General features: G+C 39.9%; 1 non-coding gene across 1 annotated transcript; it reads left to right on the top strand.

The window, feature by feature from the left end:
* Positions 1-22164: 22164 nt before the first annotated feature.
* On the top strand, positions 22165-22271 carry LOC131228462 (small nucleolar RNA R71). Its single transcript, XR_009162965.1, has one exon. It is a non-coding gene; the product is annotated as a small nucleolar RNA R71 (small nucleolar RNA).
* The last annotated feature ends 1402 nt before the right edge of the window (positions 22272-23673 follow it).

Raw genomic sequence — 23673 nt, 5'->3', positions numbered from 1 at the left:
TACGTGGGTTAGTCGACGCCTAATCATTTTTTTTGGACATAGCATGATTGGATATTAGAATGATGTGGAAACTTTGATAGACCATATCTCACCATCTTGGTTTCATTTGACCTGAGATTTAACGTGGAAGTGTTATTCCATATGATCTTTTCTCTACATAAATTAGATCATACTATTCATATATGATAAGACCTATGCATGATTGAATCTAAGTCAATGAGTCTATGATGGATGTATCTCATTTGTTTGAGATTGGATCGAGTTCAAACTCAATGTATAGCCCAATGATGATGTGTTGAATGCATCCATCAGTTTAAATAGAGTGGTGGGAAGCTTAATCATATATTTCTAATTGATCAGCTCATGTTACTGCTTATGGATATGTTCACGAGGTCCTCGTAACTCTTGCATGATAATCCCATGAATGAAGGTTTGAGTTTCACTCTAAGACCTTACAAACGTCGAAAAATGTCTTAGCCTCATTCTACGGTTGTGAGACTTAATGCAAAATGGTAGATCGAATCCACATGGACTGAAACTTGTACATTTCTTGAAACTAGGTAGAAATAGAACTAGCCTAAGATGTAATCAAAATCAAATGTAAATTTAAGGAATAATTGTGGAAGAATTATCTAAAATTTTAAGGAATTCAAAGGAAGGAAACTAGGGTTTCAGAGGATCCACTTATAGAGATCAGGGAGATCTTATGCCTGCATCAAGAATTATTGAATTTAAACTGAACTTACTTGATCTGGTTTTTAAGAGATGAAAGGTATATGAATTAGAATGGATTCCATCATCTAACCATGCCCAGGGGACAAAGTCAACAACAGAATTATACTAATTTCCAACCAATCAGATATACAAGAAGGTTAGGAAGGGTACCGACATCCAACCATGCCCAGGAGACGATGATGAACAACAGGGCTTCCTGACTTCATAAACATAAAAAGGGAAAAGAAATATTCAAAGCCATTGCAAACCCATTGTAATTTCAGTCACAACAGACTATTAAAGACTAAAAAAAATATTCCTTTAATAATCAACTAAATCAAATTCAGTTTATGAATTTTAAATTAAAGGCACAAAGTAGGATCTCCCATCTCGCTACAGGCTTCACCTCTTAGCCCTAGCTAAGAGGTTCAGCCCAACATAAATGGGCTGGATCCCTTAAACAAAAAAAAAAACAAAAAGAAGAAGAAAAGAACAGAAAAAAGACTAATATCTTTCTCTCTCTCACGTTCCACGTTGAAGCTCCAAACCGAGATCCTCCTGCTCCCAAAACCGAGAGCTCCAAAGCTTTTCGGGTTTTGATTGGAGGTAAATGATGAAAGAAAGTACAAAAATTTCTCCACTCCTATTCTCACTCTTCTTCTCTTTCTCTCCTTTAGCTAAGACAAATGTATGGGAAAGTGAGGGTGCCCAAATGAGGGCTTATATAGTGCCAGAAGTGGTGCAAATAGCCCTAGAGACTAGGTATTCAATATAATAACCCTATAAAAGGTTGTTTATAGATTTTAGGACTCGTGTGGAGGTGTGCGGGTCAATCTATATCATGAGATAGATTGCCCTAGTGATAATCTACGCATGGATATATCGGTTAGCCGTTTGAATGTGTCGATCAACAGGTATAATTAGAAGTCATTTCGACGATCACCGATCATAGATTAGGGCTTCGGATATAAGAATAAGTGCAGACTGGATATAAACAATTAACTTAAGCTCTTGATTAATCTTTGAAATATTCACATATCTCATGCATTAACCTTACAAGTCTAAGTTGACCAATTCGAGACGTGATCTCGTCTAGATGTCCAATGATGGACGTCAAGCCCACTATGATGAACGTCTTTCTATAGTCTCGAGTTTAGTGGTCCACTAATGCAGTTTAGATTTTAATCGTATAATCGGACATTTCTGTAATGAATTGGGGTGGTGAGATTTCTTATGCATAATAATTAGGCTTTGTATTAGCTAAGTTCATAGTGTAGGCTATTCGTTATTAACAAAAATGGCAATCCGATCCTAATCACCCTAAACTGTTGGTTTTTAAGCTAAAAGAGTAACTGGGTAAGTTTAATTTATTGATTAAGATATGACCCCTAGTTGCCTCGGCTTTAGGTAGGTCCTTATTTAGTTACAACTATCTTGATTAGTAAGTGATGGGTCGACTAGATTTGTGGTCATAAATGAATAAATCATGAGACTAGAGTCAAGGTTTAAGTGATCGGGTGGATTTATTAGCTTCATATGGTTAATTAACCGTATTTGTATAGTTCTTTACTGGTAACACTCACGTATATGCTAACATCGAGTGTTAAGGGTCAGTAAATGACAACATAAGCTAATTCTAACAAAAAAATTAAAAAAAAAAAAATTGAGAATTTTTAAAATCCAAATAATAAAAATCCGGGACGTTATAATTGATCTTGGTTGAACGACCACTCGTGTAAGATCTATGTGGCCCGTCTTACCCTTAGTGGTCCTCACTTATGTGGGCGTACCCTCATCTTCCATGTCATCTTGATGTTGAGTTAAATCTCCATTGATTGTGGGGTTATAGGCTTGGCCAAAGCTTCATGATTGATGCATGATGGTCTAATGTTGGACACTGGGTGGGTTGGTCGACGCCTAATCATTTTTTTTGGACATAGCATGATTGGATATTAGAATGATGTGGAAACTTTGATAGACCATATCTCGCCATCTTGGTTTCATTTGACCTGAGATTTAACGTGGAAGTGTTATTCCATATGATCTTTTCTCTACATAAATTAGATCATACTATTCATATATGATAAGACCTATGCATGATTGAATCTAAGTCAATGAGTCTATGATGGATGTATCTCATTTGTTTGAGATTGGATCGGGTTCAAACTCAATGTATAGCCCAATGATGATGTGTTGAATGCATCCATCAGTTTAAATAGAGTGGTGGGAAGCTTAATCATATATTTCTAATTGATCAGCTCATGTTACTGCTTATGGAGATGTTCACGAGGTCCTCGTAACTCTTGCATGATAATCCCATGAATGAAGGTTTGAGTTTCACTCTAAGACCTTACAAACGTGGAAAAATGTCTTAGCCTCATTCTACGGTTGTGAGACTTAATGCAAAATGGTAGACAAGATAGTCTAAACAAATGTCTTGCGGTCAAGTATTTGATTATGGTACATGCACTTCCATGTTTATCTCACCGTATGTGATGTATTAGCGAACAACCTTCGTACTTAGTTATCATGAGGTTGTGCTCTGTGGATGGTTACGTATCATATATGGCATGACCATGTTACCCCTTTATTGCTTGGTGCAGTGGAAGGTGTCGAGTTGTGTAAAGAGGGTATAACTTGATGGACTCCGCATATGTGTCGTTGATTCTTGCATGTTCCAATAAGGGATTTACTGGTTCGCTTAGGAAAAAATTTATGGCTTTGATATAGATAGATCATGCACTCATCAAGTGATTTTTTCCACTGGGCTCAACACTCTGGTTGTTTTAATTAGTTTTTCAAAGGTTTTTAACCATTGAAGTTTTGTTTTAACTATTAAAACTTCTTTAATTGCACTTGATGATAACTTGTTGGTCTAGATCTAATGATTCGCTTTTGATTAGCGGGAAATATGATCATTTGTGAATGACCATGACAATGGATATATTAAATTATGAGTATATGTATGGATAAGGTGGATCAATACACTTTTCTCGCAATAAGTTATAAAGTCGTGCATAGGGTGTCGTAGGTAATTGGCATCCAAATCATGCATGTATGCGTAGAGGTGTACATGAGTCGAACCAAGTCAAGCTTGGCATAGCTCGACTCCGCTTGACCACTAGTTGACCCTAGCTCGAACTCGGCTCGACTCAGTCCTCAAGCTTGACCAGCTAGCTCGGCTCGGTTTGTTTCACAGCTCGAGCCAATTTGAGTCAAGTTCGAGCCAAGATTGAGCCTTTGTGGCATTTTCTCAAACACTTAAAGTGCATCTTTAATTTCTCACGGAATGTAAAGCAACAGCATTGGTTTATAGGTATTTCATCAAACACTCAGTAGGCAACATAAACATCAAAATACAAGGGTATTTGTTTCATATCCATACCTTCATCGCCACCAACCAACACTTTGTTTACTCATTTCATCAAACACTTGCTGAGCAATATCAATATCAAAATAACCCGAGTCATCGAAGTGGTTTGATCTGAGTTCGATTCGAGTTGGGGTTCGATCCGAGTCCAGTCGAGCTCGAGCAATCTCGAACTCGGCTCAAATTTTTTTTCCCATCTCAAAAAAATCAGCCCGACTCGGCTTCGAATCCAGCTTTTTCGAAAAAAGTCCGGCGAGCTAACCGAACTAAAATCAGCTCCTGTGCAGCTCTACGCGTGCGTATTCATTGGAATAATTGCATCCGAGTAGAATCCGAGAATGCGTGTTCCGCTCAGCTCACCATGCTGGGTTTCAATATATATAACGCGGGACCCACATCACAGTCTCCACGCCGGCCTCGTTGCTGCAGTCTGATGGCGTCCACGTCAGAGATCTGGACCATTCATCATGTACTGTGCACCGTGACTATTAGATGGGCCTAAAAATAGTAGCGGTCCACCGATCAACGAGATAACAGTTCTACGAGATAAATGGGCAGTTATAAAATCGTCCACTGGTCCAAAATCACTGCACAACTATCTCTTACTTGATGAGAGTTCCACCCTGATTTTGGTACATGGCTTATTCACAGAGATTCTACTGACTAACAAATGGCCTGGATCGACCATCCATGTGATAATCATATGTTAAAAACATTTATGCGGGGCAGCGGCTCATAGGGAGATCCTCCCTGCAGAGATTATAATCTGATAATCAGGGTGGGCCATGTGTGTACTTAAAATTTGGACCACTCATCAATTTCTCTTAAGCAGTGTATCCATTTTACACGTGTGGCCTACCTGCTGATCATGTCACCTTGGTTTATGAGACGTGACCTATGAGGAGCATTCCAATGATCTCACGGGTGCTACTCATTTCCAAGCGTTTGACAAGTGAAAATGCATTCGAGTTAGTGCACTTGGAAGGGCTGTAAACTGCACCAAGGCCATGCCAAGGTCTTGCCCATCATGGCTTGGAACCGGGCCTGGCTGTAGTGAGCCGGAAACAAAAAGCCACAAGTTCCACCCGAGAATATGACTGCGGCCCACCGTATTTTATTCCATCAGATGGGATGCTCCAATGATCAGAGCTATCCAATAACTAGGTGGTCTAGTCCATTGAAAACAATCAACCACCTCCCAAAAACCTCCTAAATCATATGATGGCCCATGTGATGGTTGAATTGACAAGATTTTTGGCCTACTTGATGGTGACTTTCAAGACAAACTACGTGATCCCAAGCACACCCCACAAACTACATGGTCCCAAGCACACCCCTATATAATTAGTTTATTCTACAATGACCTTTTGTGGAACTGGTCTCAATATATATAGTATCATATATTACCCAAATGCATGTGTTGATGCAGAAATATGGTTAGCCTTCCCTAGACCTGCACAAGGAACGGACAAAGGAGACCTTGGCTAACACAGGGACCCTCTGATGCCTAAGACATATAAGGATTCTGGGTCTGGTCGAATAAGGAGTTTTAAGCTAGAGATTTTGCCCACCTTTCACCATCAGAGATGTTCCTGTTTATAATTGAGGAGAGACGGTGACTTAGAGGAGATTTTCTTATTTAGTAGGTGCGTATTATAGAAGGATTCGAATCCGAACACGTAGGGGAATCTCCCGAGATCCTTGGCGAAGATATCGAGATTCCGAGCATATCGCGGATATCCCCCAAGGTGCGGATCTTTCTTAGATAAGATCTGATTATTCGCAATAGGAGACCGAGAAGGCCTTAGCCGACCTAACCTAGGAGTATTATGCCGACATAACTTGGGAGTAGTATGTGGAGCTCGACCTCATTCCCTACTCAGTCTCAGAATAGGAGGTCGATCCTGCGGTCGTTTTTGACCAAGTGAATTGTGCAAGGTCTCGACCTGACCTTTTCTTATTGGCTGACCTATTTTGCCCACAACAGCATGCTTTTGAAAATTGGTTGGGGCTGGGACCCACCATGATTGTTAAACAAGCTTGAATATTAGTCCAGGGCCGACAATGCTGGCCGAAGTGGCTAAAGTGGGTCCGGGCTGAAATGAACGGGCAACCCGGTCCCATTGAAAGTCTCTGTACAAACAAAAGTAGAAATGATGAGTGCATTCATGAGCTTGAGTGGGTGTTAATGGTGTCGATCGTACATGACGATTGAAAAAATAATGCTAAAGCCAACATAAGACTGCTACGAAAGGCACAACCAAATGGGTTTCGGGCCGCGATTGTCAACGGGCTGAGCTTGGTACAGCCCAAGCTTGCCCCGAGTTAGACCATGGACTATAATATAGGCCAGAGCCCACCTTGGACATATAACGGGCCTGTTTAGGCCCGTGCCTAAGTTTGACCTGAGGCCGACCGATCTGCTCACTACATTTGTGACCATGTATACATGATATATCCCAATCCATGTTTATCCTATGGCTCCTACCTTCAAGACTAATCCAAGTCGTTGGAACTGGTACATCTTCTATTATTCCACCTTAGTTGACAATTTTCATCTTCTCCGAGGTTGCCGGGCTGCTATCGAGCTCGGCATCGCCTATCAACTGGCTTTTAGACGCGGCATGAGTAAGACTTGGTTAGTAAAAGGGCTTGAATATAGAGCTGTGCCTGCTCCTGGGTTCTGATATGGAAACCCTAACCACCCTAAAGTGGGCCAGGGAAGAAAGCTCAACAAGGAAGCCCGGCCCAAGGCCCACCTAAAATGGATGGGTACTACAGGGCCTGGGTCTAACATGAAAAACCCACCAAAATTGTTGGCCATAGACTTTATTATCAAGGCCCGTAACTCAAGGCCAAGATTGGACCAGATTGATGAAAGGCCCATATTACCAAATCCGTCTAGGAAAGGAAACCGTTGGAACAAGGGGTCAACTGTTCTGTCTGGTTGATCGTCATTTCCGGCCATGCAGGTCAACTAGTAAAATCTTGATATATGAAGCAGGGAGGGAACTGATGAGGTAGATCGCCATCTTCCTCAGGAAATAACTACACCAATTCCACGGAGCTCTCCAGACTCCTAACAAACCTTCCTCGAATAAAATTAAAATTAATTTCTAATAATTTCGAAATAAATTGATTGATGATAAAAACTGAATAATGAGCTCAAATCTAGGACAAAGTTTTACACTCAAACACCCTAAAAACATAACTTAGGTCTCCATACATACAAGACTTCATGGTTTTCGGCCAAAAATAGTAAGTATCCAATTTAGCCCAACCACTTTATTCTTTTAATTATTTTTAAGCCCTTTTCATGTTAGGGATGACTTCTAAAATTCAAATGATCAAAAGTTATACTTAAACTAAACCTTACTATTTATAGTAAAAATAATAAAATAGACTTTTAACCATAGATCTGATGGAATCTCGCAAATCCAGCATGGGCAACCCAGTATAGCATGGTTAGTTGGCTAAAGTAGCTTCTCATACCCCAAAATCATATATTATATGCCGAAAAACTCATCTTAGTTTAGAAGATACAACTATTTTAAGGTTCTGATGGTCTGTATCATTTGCACCTCTGATTGGGCCTTCTTTGGTCCATCTTTGCCAAGAAGTCCGCGCCCCGCTCTACATCAATATATGTATATACATTTATTTATTTATGTTGGCTAGACCCATGGGACCGGTGTGTATGGATGTGCTCCCGAAAATGGGCCGGAGTCTAATCCGGCTTTTGAAAGATCGAGAGGTCAACTGAGCTGTTATCAGCTTGTACCATATACCAAGATCATGGAGAGACAAATGAGGATCTCAATGTCCTTTGGATTTTATTTCTTGAGTTGGTTTTATTTAAGGCACAGCTTGGGTTGCCAGCATCTGTCAGTTTTGTGGTGGGCCACACCCACATGCACTAGGTGAAGTGGGGTGCACTTTCCAGTACTGATCATTATGAAACTTTTGTTTTCAATTGTCAACATTTAAATACCCATGTCAATGGTCATAACTATCCTTTTAACAAAAGGTTTGGAACAAGGTTCATCCGTCATAACACCCTTAAGAAAGATGGTGTCAATCATCCCATCGTAGTTGTATTTTAATGCAGATCTAAACAGCAAGACATCAGCCAATGATGTTATCGTGGCCCACCTTGATGAATGATATTCATAGGTGACGTAGAGAGGGACGTGATGAGGTTGATCACCGTCTTACTCAGTGAATAACTACTCCGAATCCATGGAGCTCTCTGGACTCCTCACAGAGCTTCTTTGAATCTATGAGTAAAAATAGAAATAATTACTAATAAATTCGAAATAAATTGATTGATGATAAAATAAAAATAAAAAATAATTAATTAATTAATTTAAAAAAAACAAACAAACAAAAAAATAAACAAAAAACAAAAAACAAAAAAAAAATTAAAAAAAATAAAAATTACAATCCTTTAAATAATGAGCTCAAACCTAGGATGGAGTTTTATACTCAAACACCCTAAAAACATGATTTACTATAAATAGTAAACTTGCTATTTATAAATAGTCACGTGCCTAATAGACTTCAGGGTTTTCGGCCAAAAATAGTAAGTGATCAATTTTGCCTAACCATTTTATTATCCTAATTTAATTTTATAAGCCATTTTCTTGTTGGGCACGACTTCTACAACAAGGATAAAAAGTTATACTCAAACTAAACTTATTATTTATAGTAAAAATGAAAATAAATTAGACTTTTGACTGTTGATCTGATGGAATCTTGCAAATAAGTTGTGGACAACCCCGCATAGTGGAGTTGGTTAGCTAAAGTAGCTTCTCCTACTCCAAAATCATATATGATATGTCGAAAAACTCATCCCGGTTTGTGAGATACGACTGTTTTAAGGTTTTGATGGTCTGGATCATTTCTGCCTGTGATTGGGCCTTCTCTAGTCCATCTTTTTCATGAAAGTGTTTGTGACCCATTCTACATCAATAGACTTTGTGCAATCTGAGTTCAAATTCAATTGGATCTCTCTTTATCCTATTACAACTTAATCGCAATAACTATGAGTAGTCTGCCTAAGAACTCTCTGCTAACAATAGTTTGAGAGATTTCATTCGCTATTTTTTATTTTTTTTTTGAATTTTCTTGATGGCATCCAATGAGCTAATGTAAAGTTAATAAAAAGCAATGAGTTCCCTTGCAACATCCAAGCTATTAATGGAAAATTTTCAGCATTATTAGGGCTCGTTCGATAGCCACTCTTTAAATAATAATAATAATAATAATAATAATAATAATAAACGAAATCAGATTTATCCATTTTTAGCATGGTACACTTGTAGATGTACACTACCAAGCGAGGAACGCTGGTCAACAACAAGGATGGCTAGAGGGTGATGGGTTTAAGATGTAGTGAAAAGAAACGAAGAAGAGAGGAGAAGAGAGAGATCATTGGTGAGAGGGTAGGCAATGTGAGTTCCTTAGGATTCTTTTATTCTTATGGCAAAAGAATATAAATAAAAGGAGAATGGGCTACACCTAGGGGTGTACATCGAGTCGAACCAAGTCGAGGTGGCCTCGGCTCGACTCGGCTCGGCCACTAGCTAACCCCAGCTTGAACTTGGCTCAGCTCGGTCCTCGAGCCTAACTGGACAGCTCAGCTCAGTTCCGTCAGCTCAGCTCAGTTCGGTCAGCAGCTTGGGCCAATTCGAGTCGAGTTCGAGCCAAGATCGAGTCGAGTTCGATTGTGCAGTATTTTCACAAACACATGGACTGCACCCTCAAAATCTCACTATATGTAAAACGACAGCAATGGTTTTACATGTATTTTATCAAACACCTTCTAAGCAACATAAAAATCAAGAAAAAAGAGAGTATTTATTTCATATACATACATTCCTTGCCACCAGCCACACTTCGTTGAGTCATTTCTTCAAACACTTGGTGAGTAACATCAATATCAAAGTAACTGAGTCACTAAACTATTTTGATCCGAGTTCGATTCGAGTTGGGTTCAATTCGAGTCAAGTCGAGTGGAGCTGGGGCGAACTCATGTTCAAGCTCAAAAAATCAGCTCGACTTGGCTCGAACTCAGCTTCGAACCGAGACAAATCGAGCTTTTTCGAGTTGAGTCGAGCGAGTTAACCGAGCTAGCTCGGTTTGTGTACACCCCTAGCTACACCTTAAGATGGCCCAAACCTCACATGTACAAAATCACCCACACACACCACTATTTTCAACACACACACTCTCTCTCAAGCTGGCATATATATATATATATATTGTAAACCCAACTTGTTACAAATTTAAACTCCTATATCTTGAGTTAATGCTTTTGTAAAGATGTCTCCGAGTTGGTACTTTGACTAAACACATTTGGTGATAATATCTTTGGATACAACTTTCTCTCGAATGAAATAATAATCAACCTTTATATGTTTTGTCCTTTCATGAAATACCGTGCTACTAATAATATGAATAACAGGTTGATCATCACAGTGAAGGGCCATCGAAAATGCATCAAAAAGTCAAATTTTTGGAGAAGAGACTTAACCCAAATCTTTTGAAAACTAATATGGTCTATGATCCTATATTCGACCTCAACGTTAGACCTAGCCACAACATATAGAATATAAATTATTGACTCCCAATGTTGCGTTATAAGCTTATGTATAAATCAACTAGCTAGCCACTGCAAAAGAGATATTTGGTTAACTCACCATGAGGTTGATTAATTTCCTGGGTAGGTGATGATATCTTTCGGGTTCTTCAAATAGTTCCCCTTGGCATTATGTTAATTTACCATTATTTTTCGTTGGAGTATCACGATGTTTATATCCTAACATTCGTCTCTTCCAAGAGATCCGGAGTATACTTTCATTGTTTCGAAGTAATCATAGTAGTTGAGTGCACCGCCTCTACTCTAAGGAAGTACCTCAAAGTGTCAGATCCTTGGTCTAAAACCACTATTGAATATAGTGTTTGACATCAACAATTCAAATTACATTGTTTCTCATAACTAAGATGTCATCAACATAGATCATCAAAATCATAATCCATTTCATACTTTGCTTCATGAAAACTAAGTGATCCACACGACATCAACGGAAATTAATATGTATAAAAAACATCATTAAACTTTCAAACCATGAGTGCAATGATTGCTTGATGTAGGACATGGAGTAAGCACGTGCCTATCAAAAACAGACCAAAAGAAGTCCAAGAAGGAAATCAACAAAATTCAGCATAGTTCGATCATCGATCAAGCAAACCAATTGATTCAATCGATCGATCGATCGATGAAAATTCAAATTTAGATGAAAAGCTTGTTTGACACTTTTTTACTTAGTTCGTTCGATCAACAGGTTGGGTTGATCGCCAATTGATTCAATCGATTGATCGATCGATGAAAATTCAAATTTAGATGAAAAGCTTGTTGGACACTTTTTTGCTTAGTTCATTCGATCAACAAGTTCGGTCGATCGATCAAAACAAATTTGATTTTATGGATTTTGTCTCTGGACATTTTTGCTTCCTTCCAATTGATCAGCCGATCGATTGATGGAATGTGGAAATTTGTGCATTTTTTCAGTTTTTGATGCAGAGCGGGTCGCGGACAGTTACATGGCCAAGATGGATCAGAAAAGGTTCGGTCGACGACAGAAGTGATCCAGACCATCGGACCTTAAATCGGGCGTATCTCACAATCCGGAATGAGTTATCTAACATAAAATATATTATTTTGGGGTAGAACGAGCTACTTTAGCCAACCAACCCAACTATGCTAGGTTGCGCAAGCCAGATTTGTGAAATACCCCTGGATCGATGGTCGTTTCCCTGTTTTAATTCTATTTTTACTGTAAATAGTAAGTTTTAGTTTGATTATAACTCTTCATCCATCGGGCTTTCGGAGTTGCGCCCAACGTGAAAAGAGCTTAGAATAATTAGGAGAACAGTTTGGTGAAGCTAAATAGGACACTTACTATTTTTGGCCGAAAACCTTGCGCACTAGTAGACATCACGACCGTCTATAAATAGTAAGTTTACTATTTATAGTAAGTCACGAATTCTAGGTGTTTTAGTTGTAGTTTGATTATGATTTCTTTCCCATTGCTTGGTACCCCTATTTAAAGGGTTGCGAACTTGTTTTTATTCATTCATTAATCAATTTTGAATTTATTAGATCTTATTTCTATTTTCTGCTTTCTTTCCTCGTGGATTCGAGAAGTCTCTGTGAGGAGTCCAAAGAAGTTCCGTGGATTCAGAATAGTTATCCTCTTGAGGAAGACGGTGCTCGACCTCACGTCCTTCCCTGCATCAGTTTTTATTTCCTTATTTGTTTAAGTCTTTTCTAATTGCGTCTTAGGGCTTGTTTAGGGTTATTAAAGGATGCAAACTCATTTATTTTGATAAATTTTAATAAATTTCTCAACTTTTTTTAAAATTAATTCTCTCGTGAATTTGAGAAACTTCTCTTATGGATTCAAAGTACTTATCATTCAAGGAAGACAATGATCGACCTCATTAGGCCCACTCTTACATCATTGCTTTAGCACATATATAACCTTTCAAAGTTTACAAATGCTCTCTCTCTCTCTCCCCTGACCATAAACCTAGGAGTTGCTCCATATTAACTTCTTCCAATAAATCACCATGTAGGTAGGTAGCTTTCACATCCAGTTGATATAGAGTCCAAAACACGTTAGTTGCAATAGAGACTAACACTCGCACAGAGTTTAGTTCAACCACAGGGGAGAATGTCTAATTATTATCTAGCCTAGTTGTCTATACGCATTCTTTTGCGACGAGATGGGCCTTTAATCGTTCTACAAATTCATCCAAGTGATATTTAATTGTAAATACCCACCGACAACCTACTTTACATTTTCCAGGGGCAAGGGAACCAACATCCAGGTGCTTGTAGAATGCATCACCAGCATTTCATCTTTCATAGCATTACACCAACTAGGGTCAGCTAAGGCATCTTAGTATGAATTTAAACTACATGACCAAATAAGTATAGAGCAAATTATTTAAATTGACAAGACAAATGATGATATGAAACAAATTGTAAAATAAGATGTTGTGCAAGTGTTGTAGTGCATCTATAGACAAGTGCGGATACCTTTCCAGAGGGCTATTGGGAGACGAAAATCAGAATCACCAGGAGACATATTAGAGACCTCAATGAGTGGTGATGGGAGGGTGCTAAAAGCTCCAAGCTGACTACTTATGTTAGAGGAGAATTGGTGATCCACATCAGCTGGAGGATCGAAGCTCGGTTTAAGTTGGCATGATAAAGAAGTGAGGTCACGTCAACCATATTCAATGACAAATAAAACAGAACATCCTTAAAGAATATCACGTTAGCACTCACATGCACCTGATGTATAAGAAGGTCAAAATAAATATATCCATTGAGTTATAGAGTACCCAAGGAAAATACATTTTATTGCTCTAGGGTCCATTTTGTTTAATAGGGTATTAACTATGTGAAGAAATACATAAAGAGGAAGAAAAAATAGTTCCTTGCTAGAAAATAGTAGAGAAAATGGTGTATGTCCAGGAAGCACAGAGGATGGTTGACGATTTATAAGATAACATGCTAAGTGAACCATATAATTTCAAATATGCTTGGGAACATTTATATGTATCTTGAGGGATTGAGCAACTTTTAGTAAATACATATTCTTTCGTTCAACAACATCGTCTTGTTGCAGTGTATATGAGCATTTATGTTTGATGCATGATGCCATGGGAAGATAGGTAAGTTTAAAAGTGTAACACCCCATACCTTTAGAACACGGGTGTTACCTTTTAAACCCATGTCAACCTAAAACAGAATTGGATTAACCACGTAGCTTGAACTCAACATATATAGGTGTTCACTCCCCAAGTATAGGGTTGTGATGTAGTAATAAACTCGGTGAGACCGAGGTCGAATTCCAAGGGATTGAAACCTGTACGTTATCTGAAACTAAGTAGAAATAGAAATAGCCTAAGATGGAATCGAAATCAAATATAAATTGATGAATAATGGTGAAATACTAATCTAAAACTTAAGGAATTGAGAGGAAGGAAACTAGGGATTCAGAGGACCCACTTGTAGAGATCAGGGAGATCTTACGCCTGCTTCAAGAATCATGGAAATTAACTGAACTTACCTGATATAAGTTTCAAGAGATGAAAGGTATAAGAATTAGAATGGATTCCTTCACCAAACCATGCCCAGGAGACAAAGTAGACAACAGAATTAAACTAATTACCAACCAATCAACATGTTATGAGGGTTAGGAAGGACAACGTCATCCGACCATGCCCATGAGACTATGGTGAACAATAGGGCTTCCTGACGTCATAAACATAATAAATAATGAAGAAACATGCTCAAAGCCATCGCAGACCTATTGTAATTTTAGTCACAACAGACCATTAAAAACTGAAAACATTCCCTTACAATCAACCCAATACCATATTCATTCAGTTTAAACAAGAATTAAAGGCATAAAATTCTTCCCATCACGCTACAAGCTTCACCCCTTAGCCCTAGCTAAGGGGTTTAGCCTAACATAAACATGATTAGGCTAATAAAAATAAATCAAACAAAAAGGAAACCTGACAATTAGAACTCCCTCTCTCCTGCTTAATCTCCCCAGCTTTTTCTTCTTTTCTTCTGTTTTTCTCCTTTCTCTCACGGCTGCCACTGCTCACGTCCCGCAAAGATGCTCTCCTCCCCGTCTCTTTCCTCCCCTCCTTTATAGAAGTGTTAGGCGCAATCCTGTGGTTCCTGGCGTCCATGCAAAAAGCTCCTAGAAAGCTTCTTATGCAGCCAGGCGGTGCAGCAGCGTGCGCAGCAGCAGAAACGCAAAAAGCACTTGCGTTTGGATTGAAATTTTGGACGACTGATCGTCCAAACTCGGAATCTGACTTCTTGGTGGGGGTCAGGACCACCTGATCGAGCGTGTGGACGGTCCGGATCATGGATCCGACCGTGCCCTTGATCACAGAACAGCCCACAGCGTCCGGTTTTCACGGACGCAGGGCCTGCGAAAAACAGAGCACGCTGACATGTTCGATGGGCCCCGCAGAGATATTTTTGGAAGAATCAACCCTGTTCATTGTATTCAGCTCGAAAAATTAGATGAAAACGGATAGTTTTTTACTGGATTTGGTGTGGCATACTGAGCTTTTCATTCGGTCGTCCATCTCAAGTTTGAACATAGATGTTTTGTGATCGGGTGCATGGGACCAAAAATTCACCATGATTGTGGTAGTACTCATCTTACGAACACAATGAGCGGTCCAGATCGTACCTATGTATGATAGGTGAGCCCCACTACTGCAAAACAGACGGACAGCGGCGGACGCTGTTTCCGTCTTTGATTTGGAGACGATGGAGTCGGTCAGCGACCGTGTGCTGACCGACTTTGAGATTTTTAGTGCACGGCCAGTGCACTTGTCTCCCGTGTACACATGACGTACATGAGGCCCTTTGACGATGTTTGTGAGAAATTCGCTCCGTCCATCTGTATTCTTATCTCATTTAACGCGTTGATACCAATTTTGAAGCATATCTAGATAGCAGGTGGGCCCCAAATCAAGGGTTTATGGGCTGATCTGTCCGTTGGGACACTTGCACAGGGATTGAACGGATGAAATTTGACGTATACGGTTAATTTATGGTCCTCGGGCGATGTATGAATTTTCGAGCTGAACGGATGGTGGGAACCCTGTGATCTTGCATTCTAGATGTCTTTCGGGCCACTTGAGCTTTAGTTTCTCGATTTTCTTGAATCCCTGGCGTGCACATCCGTCGATCTTGGTCTCCTGGGGTCCGTCGCTTGCCTTAGTGATTTCAGACTGTTAAATCCATGCTTTTAGTACCTTTTCCCAGTCCAGGCTCGTAAATACGCCCTGCAACACAAACATGATTTAAATCGGGCCGTTAAACAGTATCATGTTTGAAAATCCAGGCAATAATAGGGTCTGATATGCAATATTTGACCCTCAACACAACCCCCAACTAGCATCTTACTAGTCCCGAGCAAGGTATGCGAAAAATAAATTGAGAATTACAGGACAATTTCTACAAACTCAAGAGATTTATGAAAAACAATTCAGATACTCGAATTCTAAGATTCATGAATGTTGGCATTACTTTCTCCTAAAATCAAGCTCACGGTAAACTTCATAATCAAGCTCAAATATTAATCCATTAATTAGAACGATTCTAAATTTTGAGTTCCATGGGTGTATCGTGTAATCTCGGCTTATCATTAAGGTTCACTTCTTAATTTCATGATATTATCGGTAAACACTAAGATAATTCATAATAACTAAAACTTTCCTCACGGATCATCTTTTCATTAATCGACCTTTGATATATTTTTTTTTCATTAAAATACCGCCAAGGGGAGGAATCAAATCTTCACCTATAGGGAGCAAACCTATGATGAAGACCATTGCCCACCCCTTTCCGCCGGCTACTTTGGGAAATTGAACCTTCACCTATAGGGAGCAAACCTATGGTGAAGATTATTCACCCAATCCTTTCAATTTTCTCAGGCCGATTCCTTTCATGCTTAGTGAGTACCAAGTAAATCCTTCACTATCAAACTGAAACCTTAATGTGAAAGCGAGATGTGACATGTAAGATCATAACTCAATCAAAGTGTACAACTTCTAATTCTGGATTAACAATTCAAACTTAATTATGCAATCCAATAAATACTGAATCTAAGCGTCTTAAATTTCCAACATCATGTATCTTGAAATTCCAAGTGCCCTAGATGGCTGTCAAAATCCCTTCAAATTCACAAGAAAGTCCAGAAAAATTAAAAATTTTCACAATTTTTGTTCAAGACCAAGAAAATGCTGAAAATGTTGATTACGTCACCTAATCTCCCACCCCCAACCTAAAATCTACATTGTCCTCAATGTAAAAGATATGAGCGTGCAATGCACTTGGGACCACGAAAAGTGAATATAAAGTGATAGGAAGATAGTACCTGGATGATGAATCGAGAGACACTTTCCAAGAGATCGTAGTATGGGCGTCGGTCAGCACGAGAGAGAAGGCAACACAAAAATAACAAAAATAAAATCCTACCTATACCACTTTCGTAGGTGCTCTCGATTGCATTTAGCGTATGCAACAAGCCTTTAAACCCCTAGGTTGCCCCTAGTGGACGAGTTGTAGTCTCGTGAGGGTTTGCAGTAATGTTACCCACAAACATTGAACTAACTAATGATAAAAACGAAATGAAATGAAGAGCTAGGTTGCCTCCCAGGAGCGCTAAGTTTACCGTCTTCAGCCAGACAAATAAAGCAACTACCCTAGTCCTATGAAAGCGATAAACCTACCTATACCTCCATCAGACTAGGAGATCAATCCTGGTAAACAGGAGCAGTCAGGGTCATGGACATGTCCTCTGAATTAAATTTCTTGACAAATGGTTTCAATCGATGTCCATTGACTTTAAACTCCTTGCCATTGTCGGGATCTCTTATCTCAATGACCCCATGAGGAAAAACAGTAACAACAATGTAAGGGCCGGTCCAACGAGATCGAAGCTTACCCGGAAAGAGATGTAATCGAGAATTGTACAAAAGGACCTTCTGACCAGGCGTGAATGATTTTTGCAAAATGTGTTGGTCATGAAATGCTTTCATCTTGTCCTTGTAAATTCTCGAATTATCATACGCATCATTCCGGATTTCTTCAAGTTCATTCAATTGAAGTTTGCGTAGCGAGCCAACATTGTCCAGATTGAAATTAAGATTTTTGATCGCCCAGTACGCTTTATGTTCCAGCTCCACAGGCAAGTGACAAGCTTTCCCATAGACAAGTCTAAAGGGAGACATTCCAATAGGGGTTTTAAAGGTAGTACGGTATGCCCATAAGGCATCGGTCAATCGGATTGACCAATCCTTTCGATCAGGGTTAACCGTTTTCTCCAAAATGTGTTTAATTTCCCTATTAGAAATCTCAGCTTGCCCACTTATCTGTGGGTGGTATGGGGTACTCACACTATGAGAGATACCGTATTTCTTCATTAAGTTCTCAAATGGTTTATTACAAAAGTGTGAGCCCCCATCACTAATGATGGCTCGAGGCGTTCCGAATCGAGAAAGGATGTTTTCTTTTAGGAATTTAATGACCGTGCGATGGTCATTAGTTCGACACGGAATCGCTTCAACCTATTTAGTGACATAATCCACGGCGAGCAAAATATACAGATTTCCAAACGATTGGGGGAATGGTCCCATGAAATCGATGCCCCAGTAATCAAATGCTTCAATGATAAGGATGGGATTCAAAGGCATCATATTTCGACGGGAGAATGCTCCCAATTTCTGACAACGCTCACAAGCTTTGCAAAACTCATGAGTGTCCCTAAACATAGTGGGCCAGTAAAAGCCACACTGCAAAATCTTGGCAATGGTCTTTTTAGCAGAAAAGTGACCACCACAGGCCTATGAGTGACAGAAAGAGATGACGCTCTGATGCTCATCGTCTGGTACACATCTCCTTAGGATTTGGTCTGGGCAATATTTAAATAAATAAGGATCATCCCAGAAAAAGTTGCGCACCTCGGTGAAGAATTTCTTCTTATCTTGCGCAGTCCATTGTGTCGGTATGGCACCTGTAGCAAGATAATTAGCAATATCAGCAAACCAAGGTGAATGGGAGACTCTGAACAGCTGTTCATCACGGAACATGTCGTTGATATGGGTCGTCTCAAGGGAATCAAAGGTATTAAGGCGAGAAAGGTGATCGGCCACAACGTTTTTTACTCCATTTTTATCTTTAATTTCCAAATCAAATTCTTGGAGTAGAAGGATCCATCGTATCAGGCGAGGCTTAGAATCATTCTTAGAAAGAAGATACTTTAGTGCCGCATGATCTGTATAGATAATGATCTTGGATCCGATCAGGTAGGACCTAAATTTGTCCAAGGCGAACACTACGGCTAAGAGTTCCTTTTCCGTAGTTGAGTAGTTCACTTGGGCCGGATTTAAAGTCTTACTTGCGTAATGGATGACGTAGGGTCTCTTATCTTTTCTCTGGCCTAGAACCGCTCCAAGAGCATAATCAGAAGCATCGCACATAAGCTCAAAAGGAAGGCTCCAGTCGGGTGGCTGCATGATAGGTGCAGTGGTTAACGTGCCCTTAAGCTTGGTGAAAGCTTCCTGGCATTGCTCAGTCCACTCGTACGGAGCATCCTTTTGAAGAAGATTACATAAAGGACGAGAGAGGAGACTAAAGTCCTTTATGAATCGCCTGTAAAATCCTGCGTGTCCTAGGAAGGATCGTACGTCTCTGATGTTCTTGGGTGGAGGTAGGTTAGAGATAAGATCGATTTTTACCTTCTCTACCTCGATTCCCTTGGACGAGATGATATGCCTAAGGACAATTTTCTTCTGAACCATGAAATGGCACTTCTCCTAATTAAGTACCAAGTTCTTTTCTTCACATCTTTTCAGCACACATTTAAGACTTTCTAAGCACTTGCTGAAAGATGGACCGTAAACAGAGAAATCGTCCATAAAGACCTCTAGATATTGCCCCACCATATCAGAAAAGATACTAAGCATACATCGCTGAAAGGTGGCAGGGGCATTACATAGTCCGAATGGCATCCTTCGATAGGCAAAGGTGCCGTAGGGACATGTAAATGTGGTCTTTTCCTGGTCTTCAGGGGCTATCTCTATCTGGTTGTAGCCCGAATACCCGTCAAGGAAACTGTAATAGGAATGAGCAGCTAACCTTTCCAGGATCTGATCAATGAGTGGTAAAGGAAAGTGGTCTTTCCTCGTGACGGTATTCAACTTCCTGTAGTCAATGCACATTCTCCAACCAGTAGTGACTCTAATTGGCACGAGTTCATTATTAGCATTGGCTACGATGGTGATTCCGGACTTCTTAGGGACCACTTGAGTTGGACTCACCCATTGACTATCAGATATAGGGTATATAATACCCATGTCCAATAGTTTAAGAATCTCGGCCTTAACCACTTCCTTCATGTTTGGATTTAGTTTACGTTGTGGTTGCCGAACGATTTTTGCATTATCCTCAAGATATATGCGGTGAGTACAAATCGAGGGATCAATTCCCTTGAGGTCCGCTATCGTCCATCCCAGTGCTCCTTTATGCTCAATGAGAGTAGATATGAGCATACTCTCCTATTCTTTCTCCAGGTGGGCAGAGATCACCACCGGGTATGTCTCATCTTGACCTAAATAGGAATATTTCAAATCAAAGGGCAAAGGTTTTAGATCAAGCTTCGGCGGCTTGAGGTTAGACGGTAGAAGCACTACATCGGTTTGTAGCAAATTTTCAAATTGTGTCCTCCACCAGTTAATTTCAAGTACCGGTGCAGTATCAAGCAAGGCGCACGTCTCCCTAATCATGTCATCATCAAAATCATGGGAGTGGGCCAGGCACGTCTCTAGATGGTCGGAGGATAAGGTTAGAAGTGTCGTATCTTCCACGAAAGAGTCAATCATGTTAATGTCGTGAAAATCGTCATCAACCTCTGAGCTGCTGCCGTGATTGAAAAAGATGTTTGACTCCAATGTCAAATTTCCAAAAGACATAGTCATGACACCATTCCTGCAATTGATAATTGCATTCGACGTGGCAAGGAATGGGCGACCAAGAATGACGGGAATCTGAGTGCTCATGTTATTGATGGGTTCGGTGTCCAGGATGATAAAATCTACAGGGTAGTAAAATCTATCGACTTGGACTAACACATCCTCAATTATCCCTCTTGGTATATGAACAGAGCGATCAGCAAGTTGTAGTGTGGTCAGGGTGGGTTTTAATTCACCCAAACCTAACTGTTTGTATACCGAGTAGGGAATCAGATTTACGCTCGCTCCTAAGTCAAGAAGTGCGTGATCAATTCGATGGTTCCCGATTACACATGATATAGTTAGGTTACCGGGATCCTTGAATTTCTGTGGCACGTCTTGCTTCAGGATGGCACTCACTTTCTCAGTTAAGAAGATTTTCTTTTGAATACTTTGCCGTCATTTGGTTGTGCATAAGTCTTTCAGAAATTTGGCATATGAAGGAATCTGTTTCACGACATCAAGTAGAGGAATGTTAACTTTCACTTGTTTCAACACCTCCAGAATATCCTGAGAGTTAGAAAGACGTTTTGGTGCAACCAACCGTTGGGGGAATGAAGCAACTGGCTTCTCTAAAAGTTCCGTTCTAATTTTTGTGGGGCATCACTAGATCCATCATTGTTGTCCTCTTTTGCTTCTTGAGGCTTTTCGGGCCTAACCAGAAGAGTTTTATCAATGATCTTTCCACTCCTAAGAGTGGTGATGGATTTAGCGTGCCCCATCTGATTTGAAGAGCTGGGATCACTAATCTCGTACTGCGGTTTAGGATTGGAGAGAGGTTGTGCAGGAAGCATCCCCTTTTCTATAACCGTCATACGAGAATCTATCTTTTGCATAAAATCTGTAATTCTCCGCATTGCCTGAGCCAGCTCTTGTATGGAATTTTGAACCGGTTCCTCTTGAGGTTTCACTTGATTTGGATTTTGATTGAAGAAACCTTGAGGGGTAGCCGTTTGTCCATTCCTCCAACTAAAGTTTGGATGATTTTCCAACCAGGATTGTACGTATTGGAGTTAGGTCCAGTAAAAGGTCTTTGATAGTTGTTTACGGCATTGGCTTGTTCATTCAACACTCCTCGAAAGGCAGGTATTGTAGGACAGTTTTCAGTTGTGTGAATGTTGCAATCACAGATGCCGCAAACAATTTCATTGACCTTATCCTTCTTTCCTTCCATGGCCTCAACTTTCCTTATGAGCGTAGTCACTTTACACTTGAGATCATCCTCTTCTTTCAAGAGATATAATCCACCTTTCCCCTTTAATTGAGTCGGCCTAAATGTGGTGTTCGACTTTGGGTAATAGTCCCATGATTGTGTTTTTTCAGCAAGACTATCGAGGTAATCCCATACCTTGTCAACATTTTTATTAATGAATTCTCCATTACACATTGTCTCGTCCATTTGGCGCATGGAAGATGTCAGTCCATCATAGAAAAAATTTGTAATGCGCCACGTTTCAAATCCATGTTGTAGGCATGAACTGACCAAATCTTTGAACCTTTCCCAACATTGGAAGAATGTTTCATCTTCCTTTTGGACAAAGTTCATGATTGCTTTTCTGAGGGTAATCGTTTTATGATGTAGGAAGAATTTTTTTATGAATTCCCTCTGCATGTCGTTCCATGTGCCAATGGATCTAGGACGCAGTGCATGTAACCACGTCTTAGCCTTCTCTTTTAAGGAAAAAGGGAAGAGTTTCAGCCTGATTGTATCCCCAGATACATTAGGAAAATATAATGTAGCTATAATCTCATCGAACTCTTTCAAATGTAAATATGGACTTTCTGATTCAAGTCCATAGAATTTGGGAAGGAGTTGGATAACTCCTAGCTTGATGTCCATTTGTCCTGTGTTTTTAGGAAAAATCATGCATGAGGGCGTACTCACTCCCGCCGGTTGTAGATAATCTCGTAAAGTACGAGGCGGGGGTGCCTGATGCACCTCATTCTCATCTTAGGTATCCTCCACCCTGGGTGGAAGTAGAGGAGGTTGGTCTTCAGCCATAACTTCAATTAACTCAGGGAATTTCGAGTGGTGTCTAGTCCTGCGATAGATAGTCAACCCCTCAACCAATCCTCCTTCAGTCAAGAGACGTCGAGTGTTGTCACGGGCCCACTTGGGCATGAAACACTCACTGCCCTTAATCAAATTTGAAACCTAATTCTAAGAAAGGAAAAGAAAATCTAGAAAGAAGGAGAGAGAGAGTTGGAAAGAAATTACCAAATTGAAGCCCCTAAGTTAAGGACCTGCAAAAGAAAACAAACAAGTCAGTTCTAAAGAGAATGTCTAGAATTAGAAAATCCTTAAAAAGGAAGATAGAAGTAAACTAGTTTCTAAAAGAATAAAGTCTTAAACTAAAAAGTAAATTAAAAAGAGATATGAAAAATAGAAAGTAGAGAGAAAGAACTTACCGAATTAGAAATTTCTGTCTTAAAGGCCTACACAATAGGAAAGTTAGTTTCTAAACAAAAATTCCACAAGTAGAAAATTTCTAAAAGTAAATTAGGAAACAAAGTTAGATTCTAAAAGAGTTAAAATTAGAAAGTTTCTAAAAACAAAAGAGGAAAGTTTCTAAAAATAAACTACTTCCTAAAAATAGAAAAATACTAGAATTAAAAATTTTCAACAATTTTTGTTCAAGACCAAGAAAATGCTAAAAATGCTGATTAGGTCACCTAATCTCCCAGCGCAATCCTGTGGTTCCTGGCGTCCATGCAGAAAACTCCTAGAACGCTTCTTACGTAGCCAGGCGGTGCAGCAGCGTGCGCAGCAGCAGAAACGCAAAAAGCACTTGCGTTTGGATTGAAATTTTGGACGACTGATCGTCCAAACTCGGAATCTGACTTCTTGGTGGGGGTCAGGACCACCTGATCGAGCGTGCGGACGGTCCGGATCATGGATCCGACCATGCCCTTGATCACAGAACAGCCCACAGCGTCCGGTTTTCACGGACGCAGGGCCTGCAAAA

The sequence above is a fragment of the Magnolia sinica genome, chromosome 15 (genome assembly GCF_029962835.1).
Source record: "Magnolia sinica isolate HGM2019 chromosome 15, MsV1, whole genome shotgun sequence".
Taxonomy (NCBI): domain Eukaryota; kingdom Viridiplantae; phylum Streptophyta; class Magnoliopsida; order Magnoliales; family Magnoliaceae; genus Magnolia; species Magnolia sinica.
This window is presented reverse-complemented; position numbering and strand designations above follow the sequence as displayed.